Raw genomic sequence first — 9373 nt, 5'->3', positions numbered from 1 at the left:
AAGTGTTAGCTTTTACGTGTTATTATTAGTCTCTTACCAGAAGATAAATCGATGACGGGGATGTCTGCGGGTGGTGCCACGATTCTAGCTCTTTCTATAAAATTTAATATTTATAATATTCGTTATTTTTAATGATTAATTAATTTTATTTTTTCTAACTTACGTGCTGGTACTGCCTTCTCCTCAGCAATGTTCTCTTCCGCTCGGCGTCTCTGTCCTCGTCGGACCGGTTGGACAGCGGCAATGCGGTTCTCCACTATTAAATTAATTTAAATTTTAGTAATAAACTCCACTATATTAAAATTTTAAGGTACAATTTTTATTTCTAACACTTACCTGTTCTTCCGTTACGACGCAGGAATCTAGCTATATGGCCTCTTCCTGCGTCTTCTTCTTCGTGGCCAACAGCTTTGCGCGTTTCTACTTATTTCAAAATGATGTCCACCAATGTTTTATTTCTTCTGCAGTAACCCAGTTCATGCATCACACATAACAGGGTATTGCTACACCCATCCACGAAACGTCCGAAAAGTCTATAATTATCCTCTTCGTCGTTTGACACGGCTTCCACAAACTCACGTTGCTCATTTAAGCGATTGCTTAAATTGCAGCTCACTTTGAAAAACTCCACCAAAATTACACGGAGAGACATTTTTGAAGCACTTCACTTGTCTGACTAACTAAGAGCGTGCAAGACGACTCTAGTACAATCAGACAAGTAAGGACTAACTCTCAGCTATAGTGTTACAGGCTATTTATAGTTGAAAATATTTCCAAAAACTTCTAGAATAATGGTGTGACAAAAATTTTCTAGCTAAGGCATTGGTTAGCAAATTCAAAGCTTTCCCCACTTTCTTCCCACCCTCCCTTACCGGTGGAAGGGAAAAGTTTTCGGAGAAAAAGTTATCTTATACCATAAATGCCCGTCTACAATAAGAGTTTTAAGGCCCTTATGATTTATGCTCTAAACTATGACATATTCCCGGCTTTGTGCGTTCCTTGCTCTAAGCCCTAAGCTTTAAGCCCGAAGGGAGTTGGTCAACTTCCATCTTTAAAAGCCTAGGTCTTGAGGTTTAGAACCTATGGAATTTCTCTCTAAAAACAGAGACTAGGGCTTAAAGCACCTGTCTTGTAGATGGACACTAATCCCTTTTACGTCTTGTTCACGAAAACATATTCTTTTATCTAAGGGCTTACCAAAAATTCTTTATTAAAAATATCTAGTAATGTTTTATCCCAACATGTAACTAGAAGGATTTATTATTGCATCTCAGAAATTTATTGATTTATTGCTTCCAGTATAAAATGAGATCGGTTAACTTTTACACAAAAACATACTTTTATCTAAAAACTTACAAAAATTCTCCATTGAATTTTTCTACTAATGTTATATATCCCATCAACTAGAAGGATTTATCACTACACCCCGGAAAATTTATTGATTTATTGCTCCCAACATAAAAAGAGATCGGTTAAATTTTACACAAAAACATTTTTTATCTAAAAACTTACAAAAGATCCTTTATTGAATTTTTCTACTAATGTTATACGTACCAGCATATAACTAAAAGGATTTATTACTATTACTCGGAAAATTTATTGATTTATTGCTCCCAGCATAAAAAGAGATCGGATAGATATGCGTCACGTCACAAAGCGAACCTGACCGTTCTTGTTTCTCCCCCTCCCCTCGTGGCAAAACGCTCTTAAAAATTCCACTTTTTATCTGCGCGCGCAGACTAATTTTTCTAAAACGTTGCAGACGAAGTTAACATTTTGACTAACGTTACGAAGTCAAAATCATTCGAGTCTCATCGTTCGAAGCGACAAGTTCGCCAGTGAAAAAGTATAACTCTCTTAACTGACTTTTCGATTAGTGTGTGTTAGCCGATATTACGAAGAAATAAGAACAATGGCTAGTCACAGAGAAGACGCTAATAATTCTGAGAAGCGAATGTTCACTAGCGATATTCCTGATAAGGGAAGCGACTTCGAGGGAAGAAACGAGCAATTACATATGCTGCTATCGACAACATATGGACTCAACAGCTTCCATACAAAGAGAATTCATGTGGGTTTGCAAGCAACATCCGAGGAAGTTTTCGTGCCGCTGGTTAAATTAACCGGCAACTGTGCGGACGACGTTTATTTCGACGAGAAATCGTGGCAGCAGTTTCAAGAGAACATGCGACTCGTGAGCGAATATTTAAATGGAGAAATCAAATTGAAGCCGAATTCTATCTCCATTAACAATATCTCCGTCAATTTTACCTCGGCCTACGGAGCAAGATCCATATTGCTGGCGTACAAGAAAAACGAGGAGAATACTTCCACCAGGACGGATCAACGAACAGACGAGGAAAATTGTCCACCGACGAAGAAATGAAAAACATATGCAGTGGCAATTGTGATGCAGAAGCCTACATTTCTCGGACTGAAAAATATTGCGAAATGCATCGATGCACATTTATCACATTTAAAATCAGTGGCCGATAATGTTAACAATTGCGCGCGTTATCTTATTAAAGAAATAGAGTTAAATCTTCCTAAAAGTTATATAGATGAAGATATTGTAAAATTAACTCTCAGAGGAAATTACAACGACATCGAGCGTAATGTACGTACGCAAATAACCGATTTAACTTTCCTCGATATGTATTTTAATATAGTATTTTTAGAATTTATTTTGCTGCGCTTTACCGAAATCCGTCGTATAATTTTGTCGAATCGCGGATTGTAAATTTTATAACATTATTGTTTGAACAATTTATCTACAGCCTTACTTTATAAGCGACTAAATTGTATTTTTCCCATGAAGAAGAATTTGTAGCAATAAACATTTTTTGTAACTTCTACTTTCATCTATTTTCTTCAATCCTCACGTTCTCCGAACAAATTCCTTTTCTCTTATTTTTTCAGGATTGGTCAAAGTCTACCTCGTAAATTTTTCGAATGCGCTCGATAATAAAAACTTTTATTTAAAACGGAATAATTTCGTCACGTCACGTACGAACTTGTCCGTTCCTGTTTTACAATCTCATTTCAACAGGAAATAAGTCTCACGTAGGCAAATCTTAGAAACCAAGCGTATTTGATTATTTCGAAAACTCTTTGTCCAGACCCAAGTCCTAAAAACACGGTCATAAATCATGAAAACTATTCTCTGAAAACGATATATACGCGTCACGTCACAAAGCGAACCTGTCCGTTCCTGTTTCTCCCTTCCCCTCGAGGCAAAACGCTCTTAAAAATTCCATTTTCCGTTTTCGGCATCTTAGCATCATAACTTTTTTTGAGCTTAGCGTCGTCTACCACGTGCTCCCGCCAAAATGACGCTGGTCGGCTCTTCCGCTATTTTTCTGCGTGACTTCAGCGTCGTTCACCACGTGCAGGCCTAAAAAGACGCTGGACACTTTAGGCGGGAAGGCCAATCAGACGCTAGGTAGGTGTGGGATATCCAATCAAAACGCGCCATTTTACCCCCACCCCTCACGCGGCAGCCAATCAGAGCGCTCCGAGGTCACGTGGACAGACCGTCTGGTCACGTCCTGGCGCCGGAGGGGTCGGTGGTGGGGGTTTGTTTTGACGCCCCATACCTACCCATATACTACTAATATGAGAGCTAATCTAGGAGGGGGAAAAAATGATTTTACGACAAAGTTACTGCACCTTGGCGACGGGAATATTCCTAATGATAAATGGTTTAATAGAAATTGACCAAAAACTGGGACAAGTGGTAAATAGTACAAATGATTGAATTACGAAAATCTATCCAAATGTGGAATGTTTATTGCAGAAAAATTATAAATGGTTGTGTGAAAGAGTCATTGTATCCCCAAGAAACGAATCTGTGAATGACATTAATTATATCATTTTGAAAAAATCCCAGGGGATAATAAAAAGTACGAATCAATCGATACTGTGGTTAACATGGAAGATACAGTACATTATCCTCAAAAATTTTTGAATAGTTTAAATCCGTCTGGTCTTCCACCACATCGTCTGATTTTGAAGAATGGTATACCAATCATCTTGTTGCGCAATTTAAATCCACCGAATTTATGTAATGGTACCAGACTTCAAATCAAATAATTGCGTAACAACATCATTGAAGCCACTATATTTACCGACACCGCAGAAGGGAAGTTAGCGCATATTCCGCGTATTCCGATGATCCCAAATGACCTACCATTTTCCTTCAAACGTTTACAATTTTCAATCAAAGTTTCTTTTGCGTTAACGATTAATAAATCACAAACTTTCAAATTTGTGGGCATAGATTTAAGAAAAGAGTGCTTATTAACACGGATAACTTTACGTTGGCTTATCTAGAATAGGAAACGCTGAAAATCAATAATATTTTGATACTAAAGGGAAATAAAACAAAAAATATTGTTACGCTCGACACGCGTTCGCCGCACTCGCACTGTCACCGCACTCGCGAAGATAAGAACGGATTTATTGCTCTAATACAAGACACATCTGTCAAGTTCGAGATCCAGAGCGTAAATCTGACGACCGGCTGTTTGTAAACAGCGTCGTCAAGCAACCCGTTGTCCGGTTGCGATATTCTTCTGCCGCCCAGGCGTCTAACGGGCGATACGGCACGAGCGCACAGCGAGCGCACAGCACGGGCGTAACAATATGGTATATTCAGAAGTCCTATAAGTCTTATGTCAGAGCTCGTATAATAACACACGTGTCATATTGCATTTATATTGTTGAGTAGGAAATTACAACTAACATGTACGTTACATGATGCATTGTGTTTGGTGGGATTGTACGGCTTTAATACATCATTGTTTGCTAGACCTTGAAATTTAATAAAGTTCTAAAATTTTTGATTGAATAAAAAAACAATAAATAGGGAATACATAATTTAGGGAAGAATGCAACGGGAGTAAAAAAGCAGCGCCAAGTTTTTTTACAAGAAAAATTTATTTTATTTTAATTAAATATTTTTATTTTGTACTGTTAACTCTTTAATTCTTTGTGATTAAAATGATTCTTTGTAATATTTTAATTTTGTTAAGAAGAATTAGAGCTACTACCACTTGGGTTGGAATAGGAAGACCCTTGAATGGGAACACAAAAATATGTACCGCTTGAGTTTTGTTTTTTAAAAGTAGTTACACAACAATAATTTTTCAAAACAACATATATATTCTCTTTGCAATTTAAAGATTTCACATCTGTTGAGGATTGTATGAGGATGTCTGGGACAACCTTGTCAGAAGGTTCACCGGGACACTCTAAATAAAGCACTCGCGAGTTATAAGGAATCTCAGTATATATTTTCAATTCACTTCAGATATATACACAAGGACGCTGATCTCGAGATGATCGCTCCGACGGACCGGAGACCCGTGCACGTAACTGATCGGGCACGAGGACGGCGCGTGACGGAACAAACGTCGATCATAAATTAACGCACGCAAAAGAAACGGATATCTTGAGGCGGAAATCTTGAGACGCGAGAACCGAACGGAGATCTTGATGCGCGAGAACAGAACGGAGATCTTGAGCGCGCAGTAGCATAGACGCTCGCTGCGTCGCTGAGAACAAGCCTTTGGACCTTTGAGAAGAGCTACTCCATTTGCACCCAGCTCGCTCCCAATATCACGGGAGGCCGGTTTTTATCGATTATCGTGAAGCACGCCCGCACTACTTGGTCAGAACGTAGAAACGTTATTGCGCGAGAAATAGTCTCGTTGCCGATAGGTCTAGATCAAAGGTCCGTCAAGCTTGAACTGAGCTCGCAGGATCGTCGCACAACACGCGAAATTTCGAGTTCGGAAGCGACGCAGGTATGCGGAAGCATGGCCCGCGCGTGATCCCATTGTCGGGGACGCGTGTATGCGTGATCGTCCAAAAATATCTAAATATAACTTGAATTCAGGAGTAACGGCGAATCCGGAAGATTTTTTTTTGAAATACATGTCACTTGGGTTGAGTTAGGTAACGCAATTTTGTGATATAATAATTTTGTTAAGGAGAAATAAAGCTACTACCACTTAGGTTGGATTTTTGGATTTATAACATTACGCGTGTACTTGATGCTTTTTTTACCTTTTTTTAAAAAGGTAATTTTGTACTGTTCTTCTTGTTTTAGAGGCTTTTAGACAACAATTCCTTATAATACAGAAAAAGACTTGGAACACTATAATGGAATGGCTCAGATTTGCAAACATCCGTGAACAAAGAAAAAAAATCTTAAAAGGTAAAACAGTAACACAATATATTTTAATACACAGAATGAATCACTAAAGGTGTTACTAATATTTCTGAAATTGAACGAGAAATTCTTATTTTCCGGCAACTGTTTGGTAAAGGTCCGGAAATATTAATAAATCTGTTTAAAAGGAAAGAATAAGAGTTTAAAGAAAAAGAGTAAAAGAGTTATGTTGAACTAGAGCACCTGTGTATCGCATTGCCTAAAGAAGAGTTAGAAGGCACCTTAATTTCCTTTACCCGAAGGATGACTTCAAAACTTCCCTCCTTGGATCAATACTTTCTGAGATAATTGGCAGAGATAATTCGCAGAGATAATTGGCACACGAAATAAAACTCATAATAAAACCTGTATATGTGTATATATATATATATATATATATATATATATATATATATGGGACGATCCACGTCACTTTTACCCCCCATCTGTCCAAAATTGGTATGGACGGATTTTAATGACCAAGGGCGGAAAATGTTTGTCTTGAAAAGAGCTTTCGAAAGGCCTGTGGCATATATGCGCAATTCAACATGGCGTCATAGTATGGCTGCTTAAAGGGATAAATTCAAAATTTCAGATCCAACATGGGCAGATAAAACGGTGAAAAGTAACTAAATTCATGTGAAACTCAGTATTTGGGAAATTTTGGGGTCGCTGATTACGAATCTGAACCTAAAATTGTGAAATTCAAAATGGCGGATCCAATATGCGGATGCAAATATGAGAAACGGACGAAAATTCCAGTAAATGATTTGAAAACTCTTATTGAAGGTTTTTTGGGTCGCTGATCACGAAATTGTAGCTAATTGTCAAAAACAACAGACAAACCGTGTTAATTGAAATTCTACTCTTAGCGTTACCCAGAGATGACGGCGTGGACGTGGTAGAAATTCATCTCCTTTGGAGTGCTTTATTTTCGTGAGTTCCCCTTGCCCTCACGCTTCGGGGTGCTTTATTTTCGTGAGTTCCCCTGGCCTCTCACGCTTCGGGGTGCTTTATTTTCATGAGTTCCCCTGGACTCTCACGCTTCGGGGTGCTTTATTTTCGTGACTATCGAAAGAAGTGGAGAACGTTCCTTCCGCATATGTATTTCTTGCAAATCTTACCATACGTTATATTTCACGAGTTTCACGAATACGTTAAACGTTATAGCACAAGTACAGAGCGAATAATAAAGAAATATAACGCAACGCAAATAGGTTGTCAACATGTCACAAAGGACAGAATTCTCCATTGGAGAGAGTCCTTATTTCTGCCGCGACGGTACCGTCAACGCAGAATTCTCGGCTTGGACCAGGAGCCTTAATAACAAGAAGTGTTATGAAAAAGAGCTTGAGGAAATGCTGGATGGACTAAAAGTAATTTGGGTAACGCTAAGAGTAGAATTTCAATTTCCCAAATACTGAGTTTCACATGAATTTAGTTACTTTTCACCGTTTTATCTGCCCATGTTGGATCTGAAATTTTGAATTTATCCCTTTAAACAGCCATAACTATGACGCCATGTTGAATTGCGCATATATGCCACACGCCTTTCAAAAGCTCTTTTCAAGACAAACATTTTCCGCTCTTGGTCATTAAAATCCGTCCATACCAATTTTGGACAGATGGGGGGTAAAAGTGACGTGGATCGTCCCATATATATATATATATATATATATATATATTGGATTAAAAAAAAGTCGAAACCCTTTTTCGCTTCTATTACTGCAATTAATTGCAACGCAGCCAGTCATTTTGGAAGCTGACCCAGGTAGCAAACACAAGTCATTTTTGACGTCAAATTTTGGTCCTTTACTGACCATTCCTGACGTCACTAACTGGCGGCATAATGACGTTAAAATGACGGTCTAATGTCACAGACAATTGACGTCATTTTCTGACGTCTTATTGACGGCAAAATAGTTCCATTGTACGACATACCGGTTTCTAGAAATGTTTTTGATGAAATTAAATATTAAAATGTCTACTTGATAAACGTTTATAAAAAAATGTTCTTTTTCATTATCTAAGAAAAAAAACTTTTTTAACTGTTTGTTTACATGCCATGTGCGTATAGCCGCTCTCAAGGCGGTCACCCATCCTAGTACAGTACCGCGTCCGAGTCGCTTGACTTCGATGATCCAGTGGACAGTGACGATCTTCTCACCCTGATGCTTCCTTATTAACTGTACTTGTCTATAACAGGTACATCTTTAAAGTGTTCAAATTCTTGTAATGATAATCTTCTTGATAGCTATAACACTGCGTGAAATAGTTATCATAAAACTATAATCACACGCAACTACATCCACTTATACCATAAATTCGCCACTTCAATCATAAAGTTGCGAAACAAACACATTGTAGTTAATTTTGTGGTTTTTTATTTTATTATTACTTTATTAACAATATTAAGAAGTAAAAATAGTTATATTACAAAAAGACATTATTTGGACGACTTTAAGACGTCTTTAGATGGTCTAAGAAATGACGTTTTATAACGTCCATTATTAGTCGCCGATGTCATAGGTTAACCTAACCAAAAATGACTAAAAATAGACGTCATAATGACGTTATGGAATAACGTCAGTATAATGTCATTTTTAAAGACATAGTCGCTTTTTGGTCATTTGACGTCATTTGTACAAACATGACTAGTTATTTGACGTCAAAATGACTTGTTTTGCTACCTGGGGAGAATACGAGACCGAAGCGTATTGACGTTTACGAAAGGTTATGTTTTCATATGTGTTTGGATCGAAAATGGCGGACGAGAATACCTACTATATATATATATGGGGCATTCTTTGTCTAGAGCTCTAAAAAAGTAGGTATTCTCGTCCGCCATTTTCGATCCAAACACATATGAAAACATAACCTTTTCGTAAACGTCAATACGCTTTTCGGTCTCGTATTCTCAGCTTCCAAAATGACTGCTGCGTTGCAATTAATTGCAGTAATAGAAGCGAAAAAGTGTTTCGACTTTTTTAATTCTAACAATGTGGAGCGACGAAAAAAGTGGCTTCAAAATCTTGGCCGTGAACAGTGGATATCAAGCAAGTCAGGTCGTGTCTGTGAAGTACGTTCACGCTGTAAAAGCAGAGCATTATTTGTGCCTCATTAAATTGAAATTAATTGTTTTTCTTATTACAGGTACAC

At 37.8% G+C, this 9373-nt stretch overlaps 1 pseudogene; it reads left to right on the top strand.

Annotated features, from left to right (window-relative positions):
* Positions 1 to 1912: 1912 nt before the first annotated feature.
* LOC139786464 (uncharacterized) lies at positions 1913 to 2740 on the top strand (annotated as a pseudogene).
* Positions 2741 to 9373: the final 6633 nt, after the last annotated feature.

This window comes from Temnothorax nylanderi, unplaced genomic scaffold (genome assembly GCF_030848795.1).
Source record: "Temnothorax nylanderi isolate EJ_2023f unplaced genomic scaffold, tnyl_v1.0 TNYL_tig1045_pilon, whole genome shotgun sequence".
Lineage (NCBI taxonomy): Eukaryota > Metazoa > Arthropoda > Insecta > Hymenoptera > Formicidae > Temnothorax > Temnothorax nylanderi.
This window is presented reverse-complemented; position numbering and strand designations above follow the sequence as displayed.